An 18,753-nucleotide genomic window follows, 5' to 3' on the forward strand; every position below is an offset into this window, starting at 1 on the left:
GCACTCAACTCCCCTGACCACACAGGACAAGCACAGGACCTATACAACCCTGTTCAGACTCTCCTTGGGCATCTGAAATTTACGTTGGAAACACAGAGGAACAAAAAGTGGTCAGAACTGTCTTTTCAGCAAATCTTGTTGGGAAATCTGGATCTCTACATGCAAAAAGACCTAGCACCATCACCTATGGACCATCACCTAGCGCCATATGTAAAAACTAACTCCAAATGGATCAAAAACCTAAAAGCAAGAGCTAAAACTATAAAACTCTTAGAAGAAACTACAGGGTGTAAACTTCATGACAATGAATTGGCCATGGACACCAAAAGGAAAAATAGATAAATCTGAATACATCACAAGTAAAATTTGTGTGCATCAAAGGACACTATCAACAGATTGTAAAGGCAACCCACAGAATAGAGGAAACTATTCACAAATCATATCTGACAAGGGATTAATAACCAGAATCTGTAAAGAACTCCAAGCAACTCAAATTTTAAAATAGGCAAGAAACTTAATTAGATATTTCTCTGAAGAAGGTATACAAATGGCCAATAAGTACTTGAAGAGATATTTATCAATAATCTTTAGGGGAATGCAAAACAAAACCTCAAGGAGATACCACTTTATATCCATTGAGATGGCTATTATCAAAAAAGCAGAAAATATCAAGTATTGGCAAGGAGATGGAGAAACTGGATCCTTCATGCTCTGCATTGCTGGTGGAAATGTAAAATGGTGCAGCCAGTATGGAAAACATTGTGGCAGTTCCTCAAAAAATTAAAAATAGAATTACCACATGATCCAACAATTTCATCTCTAGGCATATACCCCCCCCAAAAAATTGAAAACAGATACTTTCACACTCCTTAAAAATGAACTCAGACAGGTATATTCACACTTCTGTTCATAATAGCATTATTCACAATGGCTAAAAGGTGAAAGTAACCCAAGTGTCCATTGATGGATGAATGGGTAAACAAAATGTATATACATACAGTGGAATATTATACAGCCTTAAAAAGGAAAGATTCTGACATACACTTGATCCTTGAGGAGATTATGCTAAGTGAAATAAGCCAGTTAACAAAAGGACAAATTATTGTATGACTCCACTTCCATGAGACACTTAGAATAGTCAAATTCATACAGACAGAAAGTAGAATGGTGGTTGTCAGGGGCTGGGGGAAGGGAGAATGAAGAGTTGTTTAATTGGTACAGAGCTTCAGTTTAACTGAGGAAGAGGAAAAAAGTCCTAGAGATGGATGGTGGTGACAGTTGCCCAACAACGTGAACGTGCTTAATGCCACTGAACTTCACAGTTAAAATCGTTAAAATGGCGTATTTTACGTTATGTATATTTCACCACAATAAAGAGAACGGGAGATTAGAGCTGAGCCATTAGACGGCAGCCTCAGGAGGGTGGTCTGTGCGTTCCTGCTGTCAGAGTGCTTCCCCGGACCCTCCATGGAAAGGTGGACCCACTCTTTTCCGGTGTGTGAGCTCCCCATTATCCTCACCATCAAGTCCTCTTTCAGCCTAAGGCATCCAGGATAGATCTCTTTTGGCCAAAGGATATTAGTTGAAATTCTGACATTCTACAAAAACAAAAAACAAAAAACAAAAAACAAACAAACAAAAAAAACAGCTGCAGCAATCTGTCTATGAGGTAGCATCCCAAACTTACTCCATGGCACAAAGAAAATCTGCCATTTGCTGAGCATCCTTCATGTACCGTGTTTTCACCTGTGCCTGACACTTCATCCCAGGGTCACCTTGCATATCCAGGCCCTTCAAGTTGAAGATTTCTTTGACAGTACACTCATTTTTATACCAGTTTCTCGCTAATATTTTCCCCTCTTCCGCCACTAAGTGACACGCACCACATAGCCCACGGGTCAGAAAAAGCTACCAACTTGTGCTGGTCCTCATTCCCGGACATGACGTAATTCTCATCACCAATCCTGCTTGGTCATTATTCAGACATAGTCTCTATTTTACTCGAGATAACTGGGGGCTCGGAGAGGGGAAGAGATTTGTTCAAACCCACAAAATGAAAAAGATGGAAGGGCGGGAGTCTTGAGGGTCCTGTCTGACTCCAAAGACCGTAATCTCTGTATGCTGGCTGGAGGATGGCTGGTGTTCTGTATGTCAGCAGCAATCGTTGCATTAAACACAAAAGAGCCAGGGAGCATTCTCCAAAATCACATGCATTGCTTTGGGACTAGGACTCATTATCATTATTAAAAAAAAAAAATTAGATTTCTTTACTTGAAGGCATGAAAAACAAATTCATCCATTGAAACATAACACTCATATCAACAGAGAGCAGTTTATAAAAGCCAGATTTAGCAGGTTAATTAAGAAATATGAGACACGGTGGCATAGCCAGAGGTCGCTACTGTCCTCCTGGGTTACATTGTCACGAAACATAGCCAATGCCAAATAAATGAGTTTTCTGAATCAACACCAGCCCAAACATGCTTTTTTCCTAATTGGTGCAATGCAGTAAATACCATGTCCATGCTCACATGTGCTGAAATGAAAACCACACCAAAAGACGAATAGCTCGTGAAGAAACAAAGTGGGGAAAAAATACTACCGTTTTTGAGTGCCACCTATGGGCCAACTCCAGTGAAAGTTTTTATCAGCCTTATTTTAAATATGAAGAAATTGAAGCTTGGTTAATATTTGTTCTCTTATCTGAGATCACATAGAAATAAGAGGTCAGGCTGGGATTCACACCTAATCCTATTTGATTGAAAAGCCTGCTCTTTTTCCAGGTTTCTTCACATTCATGTATTCATTCATTCAGTGATAATTTATCAAAAGCCTACCATGGTCCAGGGCTTCATCACAAACACACACACACACACAGAGGTTTCCAAAAAGTATGGATTTGTTTGCAATTTACAACTGTAGTAATTGCTACCAAAAAAAAAAAAAGCAATAAGAGGAAATAAAAGAGAATGCAGATTGGGGATGAACTTTTTGGTAGGTTATACTGTTGTTCCAAATATTTGCTGCTCTCGCCAGGGAGAATATTATATTTCCCTAGCTCACCGACTTCAGGCTTGCCTGTGGGACTTACAGCGCCCTCCCTATTACGTCCCCACCCTGTTGCACTCAGGAGTGTCCATGTGACTTGTTTTGGCCAGTAGAATGCGGCTGGAAGCCATATGTGTGTTTATCAGGCAGATACCTAAAGACCAGTTCAGGGTTCACTGTCTCTCTTTTCCCTCCCCTGAGTCCAGCAGTGTTCGAGGTAGAGGCTGTGATCAGTCTGTCCCAGAGTGAAGCTATTGTGGATCAGGGCTGCAGCTGACCCGTGATGGACATGTCTTTGTTGTAAGTCACTGAGGTCTGGGGTCCATCTGTTAGCACAGCAAAACACAAACTTATCCTGACTTACATACCACACTTACAGGAGGGTGATCAGGGAAGACCTCTTTGAGGAAGTAACATCGGCGCTGAGGCTGAATGCAGGACCCCACTAGGTAAACAGCAGGAGAGGAGGGCTTCCCAGCAAAGGCAAAACAGCCAGTGCCCACACCGTGAGGTGGGAGGGAAATGGCGTGGCCTGGGTGTCTGGAACTGATAAGAAATGAAGCTGAGGAGACGTCTGGGCTGAGTGTGAAGATGCCAGGAGCCAAGTGAGGAGGTTGGATTGCGTTCTGTGTGTGAGAGGAAGCCTCTGAAGGATTCCAGGCAGAAGGATGAAGTGATCAGATTCAAGTGTTCAAAAGATTGCCCTGAATTCTGTAAAGCAGGAAAGGAAGCAGGAAGGCCAATTAAGAGGCTCTTGCATCCTCTTGCGAGAGGCTGAACTGTGTCTCCGCTGTGGGGACAATTGGCACCCTTCAAAGTCCAACGACCCCCTCTCAGATGTCTGCCTGCGATCCCTCAAAAGATAAAGTACATTCTTTACTGGGCATGTTTCCCCTAACAAACTAATAGCCTTAAGTAACGACTAATCGTACAATAGCTCAGGCTGGTTTGTTTCAGCCCACGTCTCCGCCTTGACAGAGTCATAAACCTCACTGCCCCTTCACGGACCCCAAACTTCTTACCTCACCTACAAGCAATCAGAGATTTGTGCACAAGCCGATCATGTACCTTGTGACCCCTGGGTACCTGTTGTAACCCTCCCGAATGAAAGACCTTAGCAACTGACCCTCAGGGCTCTCACGGGCACGTCTCATCCATGCGGCCCACTGTTGTCTGTGACAGTGTCCCTAATAAACTCCTTTTCTATTTTCGCCCTTTGTCTTTGGTAAATTCTTTTAAAACCTGTGCACGAGCCCATCAGACCCCACGACACCCCCCCCCAAAAAAATCATATGTTGAAGTCCAAATCCCCGTACCTCAGAATGTGACCTTATATAGAAAAGGGGTCATTGCAAATCTAATTAGTCAGGTTTAGATGAGGTCATACTGGAGAAGGGTGGACCCTTGTCCAATATGACTTGGTATCCTTATAAAACGGGGAAATTTGGACACAGATTTGCCATGTGAAGAAGGCAGATGTTGGGGTGATGCTTCTACAGGTAAAGCCATGCCCAAGGCTGCCCGAAAACCTCCGTGAGCTGGGGAGAGACGTGGAACATAATAACCTCATAACCTTCAGAAGGAACCAGACTTGCTAACACCTAGATCTTGCACTTCTAGTTTCCAGAACCTTCAGGCAATAAATTTCTGTTGCTTAAGCCATCCAGTCAGTGGTGTGTTGCTATGACAGCCCCAGAAAACAAACACAAGGCCAGAGACAATGGTACCTGGAACTAGAGTAATAGCTTTGCAGATGGTAAAGCAGCAGGTAAATTCAACATATAATTTTGTTTTTTTTACTTTCTTTTTTAATTGAGGTATAGTCAGTTACAATGTGTCAGTTTCTGGTGTACAGAACAATGTCCCAGTCATGCATATATATATATGCATATGTTCGTTTTCATATTCTTATTCATTAAAGATTATTACAAGGTATTGAATATATAGCTCCCTGTGCCATACAGAAGAAATTTGTTTTTTATCTATTTTTATATATAGTGGTTTTTAATATTTGCAAACCTCAAGCTCCCAAATTTATCCCTTCTCACCCCCTTTCCCCTGGTAACTGTAAGATTGTTTACTATGTCTGCGAGTCTGTTTCCGTTTTGTAAGTGAGTTCGTCGTGTTCTCTTTTTTTCTTTTTCTTTTTCTTCTTCTTCTTTTTTTTTAGATTCCACATATGAGTGATATCATATGGTATTTTTCTCTTTCTGGCTTACTTCACTTAGAATGATGATCTCCAGGTCCCTCCACGTTGGTGAAAATGGCATTATTTTATTCTTTTTTTTAATCACTGAGTAGCATTCCATTGCATAAATATACCACAACGTTTTTATCCAGTCATCTGTCGATAGATTCAAGATACATTTTTGAAGGTGGAAAGGACATATTTTTTTTTTTTTTTGGAAAAAGCATAGATTAAAATGGAAAGGGAGAAACAAAGAGGAAATCACTGAAATTGTGTATCCAGCACTCCACCCAATGCTTTCATGACCTATTGCCTCGTTTCCTCTTCATAAGAGTCCTGTGTATCAGTCCGGTCCCCTGGGGAGCAGGCACCGAGATGGGATTAGGAATACAAGGGGTTTAATGGGAGGCAATGTCCGTGGAAGGAAGTTAAAAATAGAAGAAAGCAGAATTGGACACAGAAAGGGCTGTGATGCAGATCTGGCAGCATTTCAGCACACTCAACCCAATGGGGAGTTCCAGAGCAAAGACTTCCCAGCACGGGAGTCCTGCACTGGGCAGAAACAGACAGGCCCTTGTATTCCCATCATGGCTGGTCATTGACCTAGAAAGAGTGTAGCTCCTGCTTGAAAATGAAGGCAGATCCTAAAGGCGCTAACTAGCGTTTGTCTATTACATTCACTCCTTGAAGGGAGACCCAAGCAGTGCATCACACCCTGTAAGGTCGGATTTTTAGTCATATCTGACAAATTAAGAAATAGAGGCTCAAAACTCTGCTTTGGATGAGACCACATAGACTCTGGCTCCCATCCCATCCTCTGTTGCCATGGTCTCTGCCAAGTTCAAGTTAGTACTTGTGGCAGACACTGCCGGCAGCCACCCCAAGCCCCTCCTAGCTTGCCTCTCTGTGGATGAAGAGCTAAAAGCCACATTTCCCAGACTCCTTTGCTGCCAGGGCACAGGTGTGTGAAGTGGTTTCAACCTGCCTGATACATCCCTAGATGTGGATGTGGCACTGAAGCGAGGGAAGATATGCTGCCAGCAGATGAGAGGACCACTGGGTGAGCCCTGGGGCAAAGATTTTTTCTAGAACAATCCTTGATCTGTTTTCTCCCAACTGTGTTTTTTTCCGGAACATGCATAACCACGCCTGATTCTCCAAACACCCTGGAGGTTTGCAAACTATCTGTAATCCCTTAACAAATCCTCTTCTGTTTAAATAAGAAGAGAGGCCTCTGTTGTCTGCAACTGGGAATCCTCGGGGAGCTGGTACTGGATAGAGTGCACTAGACGGTAAGGGCACAGATGCCCCATTCAGCGGGGAAAAGGAACTTAGATCCAAAGGCATTTCCCACGCTCTGGCACCCTTCAGTGTGGCATCCATCCCAAAGGAATCATACACAATTTTGGCCTTTGTAGCATATAAACAATATTTTGAAAATCAAATACACACCTGGCAGTGTTTTGGTTCAGAAAGTCTAGATACTTTCAGATCTGCTAGAAATTGCCTTGCAAGAGCCAGAATTTCTTGCCAGCTCTATGCAAATGAACTTCAGCATCTCTCAACAAAGCAAAATAGCAGTGCTGAGGAGTCTGACTCAGCTACCACACAGAAAAAGCTGCTCACAAGACTTTTTTTATATTCAAGACCCTTTTAAAAACATCCCTTTTCAGTCTTTGATGTAAATCAGAGAACAAGTGTGATCATCTTTCTTTAGTTGTCCACCACAAGCAAATCCTACGCAATTTTCTTCAAGTGATTTTCCATATTACACAGCAGCCAAGAACGTTAAGGACTGACCTGTGAGCCCATCACAGTAAGGACCTCTTCCTATGCTGGTGTGGATGTTGTGTGGGACAGTGAAAAAAGCAATGAAAAGGAAAGACATTTGCCAATGGGGTGGGGGGGAAATTAGGACTGCCACCCCTCCCAGAACCTTCGTGTCCTCCTTCCCACCTCCCAGGGTCAGTGTCAGGGCCACAGTGAAAAAATGACGAAATAGGAAGCTAAGATGAGACGGTCTAGAGGGCCAATGAATTGAGGCAAAGAAGCTCAGAGGCCATCCCCTCCCTGGAGGAGCCATATGAGCAGAACCATGCCCAGCACACCAGTAGGAACCACACCACCCTCAGGACATCCCATGAACAACAGTCCTGCCCCCAAGGTCTCGTGATCAAAAGCCCCACTCCAGTACGGCTGCAGCTGTAGAATTTCCTGAAGCTATTCTCAAAAATCCTGTTCACCGGATTAAAAAAACCGCAGGATATTTGCACAACGGAACCCTACCCAGCAATAAAAAGGGATGAAACACTGATACACCCAACACCGTGGATGGATCCCAAAGCCGAAGAAGCCAGAGACAAAAGACTCCAAGTCTATGACTTCCCTTATTTGACATCCTAGAAGAGGCGGAACTAATATCTAGTTACAGAAGGCAGATGAGTGGTTGTCGAGGTGAGGGCTTGACTGCCAAGGGGCACAAAGGGAATTTTTTTCAGGCAATAGAAATATTCTCTCTCTGGATTGCGCTGGTAGATACATGTGTGCGTATACCTCTGCCAAGACTCCATGAGCTACACAACTTCCTGTGAGCTGTGTGTTTTATTTTGTATAAATTGTACCTCAATAAAATCCACCAAAAATTCCTATCAGGATGACTGGGACTGTGTTAGCTATAGGAAATCTATGTGAATCTGTGTGAAAACCCCTTTGCTACTTGGTTCACTCAAAACATGCCCCTTCACCTCTCGGAGGATAGAGAGAGTTCTGCAGTCAGCTGAATCTCACCACCTGATGAAATCATTCCCAGCCTCGGGGAGGAGTAAACACCACACTCCTTAAATCCCCTGGTGCACAGATGAGTAGACAGTGCAATGAAAACTGGCTCATTCTTTGGAGAAAAATAAAATTGAATCCCTACCTCACACCATATAGAAAAGTAGGTGCTAGGTGGATTAAAGACCTGAATGTGATGTATAAGACTACACAGCTAGAGAATTAAATACTGGGGACTATCTTTACAAGCTAGCATTCGGGGACACCTTCTAACACAAGACCTCAAAAGCTCAAAATGCAAGGCCACAAGTGAATGCCTTTAATGACATCAACAACACTGGAATTTGACACAACATTGTAAAATGATTATAAATCAATAAAAAATGTTAAAAAAAAAAAAAAAAGATTTCTTTTCAGCCAAACACTGTAGACAACATTAACAGGAGGATGACAGGTTGGGAGAAGAGATTTGCAATAGACACGGGACATCTGCAAAGGAACAAAGCTAGGAAACCTGACTTCAAAAAAAACCAAACAAACAGGCAATGAATATGATCAAGCAAGTGTTAATAAGCAGATGAGAAGATTCTCAAAATCACTGATAACCAAAGGGCTGCAAATCAGAACGACAATCTAGAAGTCTACTCCCTTCGAAGATCAGAGAGGTGAATAACCCCAGTTCTTGGTGAGATGTGAGGAACAGGAGACTTTCTGTGCACTGCTGGGGACTGTTGAGATATTGCTGCCATTTTGGAGAGTTCTGTGGCAAGACGTATCTAAATTAAGTATGCTTGCCTGGGCGGAAATCTCACCGAGGGTCTTTATGAAACAGGACCCTCACTAGACATATGAGAAGGCATTCAGCACAAAGCAATTTATGGCACTGAGAAGTAGAAGGCACCTTGGTGGTCATCCTGGAGAATGTAGTCACTGCTCTGTTCCAAGGGGTTGGATCAGCAGTTGCAGGGAACAAAAAAGATATGCAGAAGACCATGAAAACAGATCCCCAAAACTTAGCGGTGAGTGAAAAAGTAAGAAACCAAAGGAGAACTACAACAGAATAACATTTCTGTAATTTAAAAATCATGCACCCAAAACAACATGGAACATGTGGAATGAAATTACATGTTCTATGAGGGTACGGAATACTAAGTTAGCGCTGTTGCCTGTGGAGGGGAGGAAAACAGACATGGAGAATGTGGATTCAGGGAGTAAATAAATATAAGGGGGATATTTCTTTCAAATATATTGTCTCACTCCCCGCCCTCCATAGACTCAGATGTGTTCATGACCAGAGTCTAACAACTTTCTCTCTGTCCCGTAGCTACTTTCCACCAAGAAAGTTGGCCCAGGACACCTTGATCACTTGAAAGGGAAGGAGGGGGACCAGAAAAGGGGTTGAGGAAAGAGACCAGTTAATCAGATAACCAGCTAATCTCTCAAAATATTATCCCACCACAACTGTTTCAGGCTTCTTGCTGAGAGTTCTCAAACCCATAAAAATTCACCAGCAAAAGAAAGTCTATTCCATCTCATTATTTTCCTGTGACTTAGGTGAGTCTGTTTTAAATGAACCTCAGTAAGGGCTGCTGCATACAGTTGGACAGGCTGTGCACTGCACAAAGACGCCCTGGGCCAAGGGAGTGAGGGTGAGCTGGAATCTATTAGGGGCTCTGCTTACAGTCTGGGCCAACCTAGAGCTGCTCCAATCACAGGTAAGGGTGACTTTTTGTAATCTGTCTGCCAGAGAGGGTGAACTTTTGTAACTTCTACCAAGGCATTGTATGTGCCAGCTGGAGCCCTGGGTCTGATTAACAGTCTGATCAGAAATTCACGCATCAACTCAAAATTGTCGGTAGCCTCTGCTTTTAGGACAGCCCGAGGCTATTCCGCTGGGTCCTCTGCCTGGTTCTTTCCCTCCTTCATTCAGGTCTCTGCAGAGAAGCCTTCCCTGAACATCCCCTCTAAAGTCGGCCCCCTCCCCATTCTTATATTGCTCTGTCCTCTTATCCAGCTTTCTTCACGCCACTTTTCACTCCCTGAAATTCTGTATGTGTTGCTTTATTGTCTGTCCCCCAAGGGAGGGATTCAGCCTCACTCACTGGTCTAGTCATGGCATAGAATAGATGCTCAGTAGATACACATTGGATGGATGGATGGATTGGACCTAAAGAGCAAGTGAGGTACCATATTCTTCTCAGAAGAAAGGGAGCAGCAAGCACTTACCCAGAGCAAAAAGAAACGTGGTCTTATTTCTTCCTTATTTCTGCCCTGTTACGTTAAGATTAATTTGCCTAATGAACCAGTTCCTTAAAACCCATACTGGAGTGACTCAGCTTTCTCCACATAATCAACATTGTGTTTAGCCTCCAGGACATAATTAGCTTCCAAGTGATATTTAGCATTGCTTTATTTTTAAACAAAGGGTCAATTCATGATGTGTTATTCAGATGCTTTGTATGCGAGACACACTGAGTTTTCAGCCCGAAACAAGAATGCTTTTAGGACAATTGTCTCCATATTTGAGGAACAAAAGCCTAAGGCTTGTCTGCCTGCTGCCCACAGTCCAGCCCCCATCCTGGGCAGATGGCAGGTCAACTCTGCTGTTCCCACGAAGATCCTGCAGCCCCACCCCCGCATCTCAAGAAGCGGAGGGGCCGCTTTGAATCAAAGTGGAGGAGGAGTCTGTCTGTTCCCTGGTGTTCGCTCCGTCCCTTTATTGTCGTGGCCCCCATCCCTGGCTGTACATGGAAGCTTTAGAAATCCAGATTCCAGATCCTGCTTTTAAGATTCTGAGGTAATTGTTCCGGGCTGTGGCCTGGGAAATTGGGTAAAATTGCAAAAGTTTAAAAGCTCTCCAAGTGATTCCAAAGTTCAGCCAAGTTTGAGTCACTATTTTCAAAGGTGCCTGGTAGAACTTAGGCAAACAGCCTGAAATCCCAATGCGGCCTGCGCCCTGCTTCCAGAAACGCCCTAGGCTGCCCCTTGGTCCTCTCTGCTCTGCTGGCCCCTTGATTTTCGCCTCCTGCGTCCTGGCCCTGGCCCTGGCCCTACCTTTTCCTAAGCTCTCCAGTGGAGGAACCCGTGAGGATGCTCCTTCCAGCTTTGACCTCACCCCCTCCCAGGGAGAATGCCCTCTAGCCGTATGCAGCCCCCTCTTGTCTGGGTGCCAGAGGGCTACACCTGCCCCCTCTCCACCTATCCCCATCCCTTGAGATCTGCAGGCAAGCCCACCCCATACCCATCATTCCACACGTGGGCCACAGCTCCCAGATCCAGCCTAACTGGTTGGGCCTCGATGCTGCAGAGCGTACTGTTGCCCCTACAAAGAATGTCCTTTCCCGCCTCTTTACTTCACTTTCTCCTACTTGCCCCTTAAGGCCTGGCTCATCTATTACCTCTGCCAGGAGCCCTGCCCTGACACGGACTCAGGGCAGGTCAGCTGGTCCTTCCTCCAGGCCCCATGTCTGCCGCTTAGACCACCTGCCCCTGCCTGTGCTGGGACCAGAGTGTCTTCTTTGGGGGAGAAAGGGTTTCAGATCATATCCCCTGATTTTCATCCCAACTCCACCTTCCTGGAGAGAGAAGTTTTTGTCTTTATTTCATCTGGACCGGAAGTGTCATGGTGTCGGTGCGTGATGGGTACTTCTAATCTGCAAGGCTAATTTTATTGAAATGAGGGCATAATGAGCAAAAGATTACATTCAGACACTGGAGATTCCTGCTTTTTCCCATCTTTCGTTGTCGGCCTCTAGGCCGCTTGTTACCCCGAAATGTGTGACCCCTTTTGCACCCAGAGGTTTCTGCTTTTCTTTGTCTGCCCAGGAACCCCTGTTGTTTACATAATGTATGGTTTCCTGTGTTTGGCCCGTGCCCCTTCCTTTTTGCTCAATTCCTGCCTTTGGCCTGCGTCCCCCTTTCTCTGCTCATGTCGAGCTATCTGCCTGCTCTAATAGCCACAGGACCCTCATGGGGCTTAACCCAAGCGACATCAGAGACGTGGTGAGTAAACCAGCAAACAAATGGCACATCAGAGACAACCAGGAGATTTGCCTTGGTTTTCAGGTGCATCTCTGTCTGGACTACAAGCAGTCATCGATCATTCTTAATTTTAACATGTTCCCTTCCCATCATCAGAATGCAGATACTGCCTGACAAAGCTTGGGGCACCAAGAGCGGATCAGTGAACAATGGCCTGAACCCAGCCCACAGATGTTTTTTTGATTGTCTAACGTTGTATTTAACATACTAACTTATCAACATTCAAAAACTAGGAAAATCTACATATTCTGTGGATTTCTGGTTCTCTTGAAAGAAGTCACAAGATGTGGCCCCTCGGAACTCATATTCCCATGGCAACAATTTGCCGGGGTGGGTGGGCTCTGCACCCTCTGGTGGGTGCGCCCTGACCACTTGGCCCCAGATCCACACTCCGCTGCTGTCATCACCAAGACCTGCTGACCCTCAGGGCCTTAGAGCTCCAGCCCCTGGTCTCCATTAACCTTGTGCATGGCAATTAGCATGCAATCCACCATGTGCTATAGTGTTAAGAGTATTTAACCTGGAATCAGGCAGACCAGGAGTCACAGAAGCTGTGTGGCATTAAGCACTTCACGTCACAGCTCTGAGCCTTCTCTTCTGCTCATAGAGGTCCCAGACAAGAAAAGGAGACAGCCCATGATCACAGTGATTTATGTGATGAAATAAGTTCTCTAATAACATGAATATCAAATGTTATTGTACCCAATGAAGGGCACAACAAAGTGCCTGGCAAAGTGAAGGACAACTTCCTGGAGGAGGTGTCTTCCAACTAGGTTTTGAGGGATGTGTATCAGTTCGTCCAGGAATCAAGACTCTCTGGGTAAAGATACTCCAGACAAAATTTGTTCAAAGGCAAAGAGGAATAAAGCAAACTGGTGCGTCCTGGAAACAGTGAGCTGGTCAATGTGCCTGCATCAGGGTGCAAGGAAGGACTTGAAACTGCTTGGAGGGTAAATCAGTATCAGAAAGCCTTGAATGCCATACCACAGAGGTTGGACTTTATCTGGTGGCAAAAACCAGCTTTCATGTGGGGACTGACATAAAACATCAGATCTTGGGAAGATCACTCTGGAGGCAAAAATTAGGTCAAAGCACATGCCCCAAACATTGCAAGCTAAATGTAAAAAAAAAAAAAAACAAAAAAACCCAAAAAGACAAAACTCCTCTTACATTCATAAAAAGTTTGAATGTCCATATCACAGCCACTTTATTCATAATAACCCTAAATGGGAAACATCGTAAAGGGTCATCAGTTCGGAAATGGACACAAAAAGTGTGGTATTTTCATATAAACCAGAATTCTACATGACGCGGAAAAACAAACTGCAACTACATCCAACAACATGGATAAATCTCAGAAACATGCTGAGTGAAGGAAGCCAGACACACATTCAAAGACGTACGCACCGTAACTGAATCGCCATGCTGTACACCAGAAACTAATACAGCGCTGTAAGTCAGTACTATACTTCAACCAAGAAAAAGCATATACTGTATGATTCCCTTTAGAGAAATTTCCAGAAGAGATAAAGCTAATTAGAAGTTAGTGTTAGATCACAGAAAGCAGGTGATAGAGATCAGGACAGTGTTACCCCTGGAGGCATCAAGGAATCAAGGCATGTACTGACTGAGGAACAGAGTGAGGGAAGTTCCTGGGGTGATTCAATTCTCCATCCTATGTGAGTGGGGACATAGATCATCAGCCTCTACAGAAAAGACTGGGTGTGGCCCTCGCACGTGACCTCAGCTCAGCCGGTCGGACGCACGTGCCCAGACAGTGGAGCATCCATTCCAGCGGTGGCTGCAAGATGCAGCTCCGGGAGCAGCAGTGGCTCTTGTGCAAGTTGCAGAGTCTGACATTCGGGGGTGGAGGCCACAAGGTCCTCGCCCGCCTGAGTGACGCGTGTGCAAAGAGTCTCCCGGCCCAGCTGAGTGGAGGATGACACGGCTGCTCCTTGGACTGCTCCACAGCCGCTGAAATGAGAGAGGACACTTGCCCCAGAGCTTTGCCCTGACCACCCTTCCTGCCACCCCTCCCTGCTCAAGTTGTGCACACCACCACTACGTACTGTGCACATTCCCTGTGTTGACCGTCCAGCTCTCCTTTCCAGAATGTCAGCTGCAGGAGGGCAGGGGGTTAAATCTGTCCCTTTGGATGTAGAATCCCCAGTGCCTGGAACAATTATTAATGGAGAATTGGTGAGCAATAAGCATTTACTGAATAAAAGCATGAATGAATGAATGAATGAATGATGAGGATTATAATGCCACCCGAGAGAATGTTTAGGAATCATACCTTTAAGTGAAGAAAGCAGATCATAAAATACGTGCATCACAGCTCTAACATATTTAGCAAACAAATACAGAATCCACCACCCATCCTGCACTGTATTGTGCTAGACACCAGGAAAATTGAGTAAGGTTGAGTTTCTTTTTTTAAATCGTTCACAGTCTAGAGAGAAGACAGGACTATAAAGCAATGGTTCAGTACCACGAGGTAAGTACCCACAGAGAGACTTCTGAAGTGCTGTAGGAGCCATGAAGCTAGAACCCCAATAACAACAGCTCTCAATTATCCAGGCTCGCACGGCGCCAGGCGCCCTGCTAAATCTCGCCACATCCGTCATTTCAGGTAATCTCCACAAAAGCCCCAGGAGGAAGGGTGTTGGCCTTATCCCTACTTTAGAGATAAAGAAGCGAAGGCACAAGAGAGGTTAAGGAACTCATTTGTCAAGGATCTCACAGGCGATCAGGGCAGAGATTGAATCAAAAGCCAGGCTGGTCTGCCTCCCAAGACCCGTGTTCTTAAGCACAGGTCCACATGCTTCTGTTCATACATAAGAGGGCAGAAACTCAAGCACAGGAGAAACAGAAGTTTGATTGGGTCAGAAAAGAAAAGAAAATCCTAGAAAGAAACATACTAAAAAATCTCTCAGCGACAGTGCTGGCGAATAGCACGGAGTGTGCCCGTGAACTTTTCCTTACATTTCAAATGCATCTGATTATGTATTTATTTTATCGTCATATATAGCATTGTATCGTCATAATAGAATCTAGAATTTAAGGCTTTGATTTCACTGTGTCGACTGAAATAAACGCGCAGCCTAGAAGTTGAGAGTTATGTTTTATTTGGCGGGAGGACTCGAGCCGGGATGACAGCCTCTCAGATGGCTCTGAGGGACTCCTCCGAAGAGGTAGGGGAGGAGCTAGGATATATAGGAGCTTTACATCAAAGCTTTAGTTGGAACAATAAAAGATTCCTTGTTATCTAAAGAAAACCAGGCATCTCAAGTTAAAGAATTTAGTGCTTTTCTATGTATGAGAGGAAGCAAACATTTGGGCTCATTGAATTCATTCCTTTGACAAGCACCTAGCTATCTAGGGCCAGCATCTTGTCCTTTCTTATTCTGAGTCCCCTCAGAGGGCACCATTGTGAGTGGCTGCAGAGGCTGGGCTGCAGGCTTGTCTTCACTGGGGGTTGGTGGCAACTGCTAACGACTTGATGGCTTCAGCATTCTTTGTTGACTGATATGACTTGCAGTATTTTTCATCCACAAATGTTAACTTAAAAGAAAAATATTGTCTCACTGAATTTCCTGTTGGACCCTGAGGAAACCTGCACCTTGTGGTATATTGTCTGCAAGATCTTTGCTCAGACCACTGAACTTTCACTATGCTCAGAAATGTGCCCCCATCTTTGCTGACTTAAGTGTTGTTTTGTTTTTTGCCATGCCCTGAACAGTTCAAAGTCCATATGAGAATGCCAGGGTTTTGCAACCTTGGTGCGCACAAGCTTAGCAAGAATTCCCAAGCCTTTAGTTTCCTTATCAACGAAGCTGCAAAATGTTGTTTTAGCAACCCTGGAAGCTGTTTCTGAAAGATGTTTATTTAAGTACAATGGTGGGAACATGTGGACATTGGCTTTTTATTCTGAAAACCTTAGCTCATTTCTCTTCCTTCATCTGACTTCTTTTCCTGATTTGTCAAATTTGGTTTCATGTAGTTCTGCTGTCACCACTTCTGTGAACATCCCAGTCAGTCAGAGATAGAAATCCAACTCAAAAGAGCTTATGATTTTTTTTTAAAAAAGAAATGTGTGTGTGGTTGGATTTATGAGTTCCTATAACTGGAAGCCTGGGAGGTAGATCTAGCTTCAGGACTGGATGAGTCAGGGGCCTGCAGTGACCTCATCAGAATTCTTCTCTCTCTCTTGCATTTTTCAGGTCAGTTTCAATTCCGCTGACAGGCAAAAAGAGTAGCCCTGGCAGCCCCTGATCCACATTCTCCCAGCTTAGCAGCCCCAGTAGGGGTGGAAGAAGGGCATGACTTCCTATTTTCTCAGTGTCTGAATATAAATTCAGGGCAGGATTCTGTTTGGCTCAGCTTGGGACACATACCCGTGACAGTGGCAGGCATGAGAGGATATAGTCCTATGATTGACAATCTGACCAGGGCGAAATGAAGTGAGAGTGGGGAGCTCCCCAAAAGAAACTGGGATGCTAGGAAAGCAAAATACACACAAGAAGGAATTTGTGAAAAATCATGTTCCCAATTCCCCACCTGTCTGTATACCACATCTATTCATAATGTCATTTTGAAGCTCCTCCCATCAAGAGATAAAGAATCTAGGTCGGTCTTGTGACTTGGTTTGACCAATAGGATAAAGCAAAAGTGAGTAGTCTCTCTGTCTCTCTCTCTCATTTCCCCTCCCTCCCTCCCTCAGACTTTGCCATGTAAACAAGCCCAGGTTGGTTTGCCAGAGGAATGAGATTTGGAACAGAGCCAAGTCATTCCACTCCTCCTAGCTATGGCTTCAAGCAGTGAGACAGCCTTGCCAAGACCCTCAAAGCCAATAACTGACACACATGTGAGTAAACCTTGCAGAGCCCATCTCAGATCCGCAGAACTGCCAGCCAGTGCGCGCGCATGCGCGCGCACGAACAAAAATCAATGTTTATTTTTGTATCCTTCTGAGGCTTTGTGGTTCTGCTGCAGCATTACCATGGCAACAGATAACGGCGACACTGTGTATCAACTATACCTCTCTTGCATCCGCATCCTGCTAGTCAGTCCCTCCTCTGTGCTCTCACAGCACTTACACAGTCCACATTATACTGTGGCAATTTTTATATTGAAATGTAATCATTCTTTTAAATTACTTGTTCTTATGTTTTTCTCCTTCTCACTAAGCTCTTTGAAAGAGGAATTTGTTTTTAAATCTTTGTGAGCCCAACAGTTGGCACAGGGGTGGTAGAGAACAGAAACTGATTAAACATTCAGAATTCCAAGGATAAGAAGTGTCACCAAAAAAAACTATCTAGAAAAACTATGCAGGCAGAGTCCCCAATCTCCAGTCGGTTCCAATATTTTTTTTTTTATGTATCAGGGCCATATTTTTTTTCCTTCTCTGTGAATTGCATGTTCCCTGGGGTTGTTTTTGTTTTTGTTCTATATGTTTTTTTTTTTATTGGATTGCCCCCTCTTCCTTCTCATTCATTTCTAAATGTTTTTTTACATTTTTCTCCATATGTAATCTTTGCCAGATCCATGAATTGAAAATATTTCCTGCCGATGTGAACGGAGAGACGCGAACTCTTTCACTTCTATTACGGTATCATTGGCGAGCATGGATTTTTTTTAGTTTTAATGAGATTTAACTTTTTAATCTTCCCTTTATATTCCATACACTTCGTGTTTATTTAAGAATGTCTCCATATCCCCAGGTCAGAAACATACCCTCCTGTATTGTCTGCTAAAATTGGGGGAATTTTGTTTTTTCATATTTGGGTCTTAAATCGGTCTGGAGTTGAGTTTTGAATATGGTAGAAGGCAGGGATTCAATTGCCCCAGTATCATTTAATGAATATCCAATCTCCCCCTTCACCTGGGATGCAGCTAATAGCAGGTTTCTCTGTGTGCAGGGTCCATGTCTGGTGCATCGATTTGGCTGCACTAAGCTAATTAATTGGTGATCCCTGCACAAACACAAACTCTCAGTGTTTATAGCATGTTTACTCCACCTTGCTCTTTTTCTTCTTAGTTGTTTTGGCTATTTCCGGCTCTTTATTTTTCCAAATGCATGTTAACAGTCTCCTTGTCAAGTTAGGCACCCACTCTTATACCCACTAGAGTTGTCAGAATTTTATTTGGAATTGAATTATGTTTTAAAGTTAATGTGGGAATATACAGCTTTAGAAATAGAATCTTCCTATCCATGAACAGGATGTAATTTCACCATTTATTAGATTTCATCTGCCTCCAAAAGATACCCAGAATCCAATGATTCTCATCATCTCCCCTGTTACCAACCTGGTCCAAGCCAGCATCATCTCTCCGCTGGTTAAGCACCATTGCCTCCCTACTGGCCTCTCTGCCTCCACGTCACCTCCTCAATAGCCTATTCACCCAGCAGCCAGGATGATTCCCATGGCCTTTGCACCACCGAAAATCGCCTTGTAGCCCCAGTGGCGGCAAATGCCACACTTTGGGAAACAATGGTTTAAATACGTGAGTGAGTGGATGCTGACTCTATGTAAGACCCTGGGGATAGAGAAATGAGCGAGTAAGGGGTCGTCCCTCGGGGAAACCAAAACGGAAAACGCGGCGCCAGCCCCACACCACGGTGAGGATGAGCTCGGGAGCTCATGATGGAGCCAGACGCAAAGGCGGCGCGCGCAGGCGCTCGCGCCCGGACCGGCGGG

General features: G+C 44.4%; 1 protein-coding gene across 1 annotated transcript in view; it reads left to right on the forward strand.

Annotated features, from left to right (window-relative positions):
• Positions 1 to 18,490: 18,490 nt before the first annotated feature.
• The window catches only part of SFXN1 (sideroflexin 1), a 33,760-nt gene continuing 33,497 nt past the window's right edge, over positions 18,491 to 18,753 (forward strand). Inside the window, exon 1 of the mRNA XM_064480110.1 lies at positions 18,491 to 18,674. The gene's annotated coding sequence lies outside the window, so the exon portion shown is untranslated. The remainder of the gene's footprint in view (positions 18,675 to 18,753) is intronic.

This window comes from Camelus dromedarius, chromosome 27 (assembly GCF_036321535.1).
Source record: "Camelus dromedarius isolate mCamDro1 chromosome 27, mCamDro1.pat, whole genome shotgun sequence".
NCBI lineage: Eukaryota > Metazoa > Chordata > Mammalia > Artiodactyla > Camelidae > Camelus > Camelus dromedarius.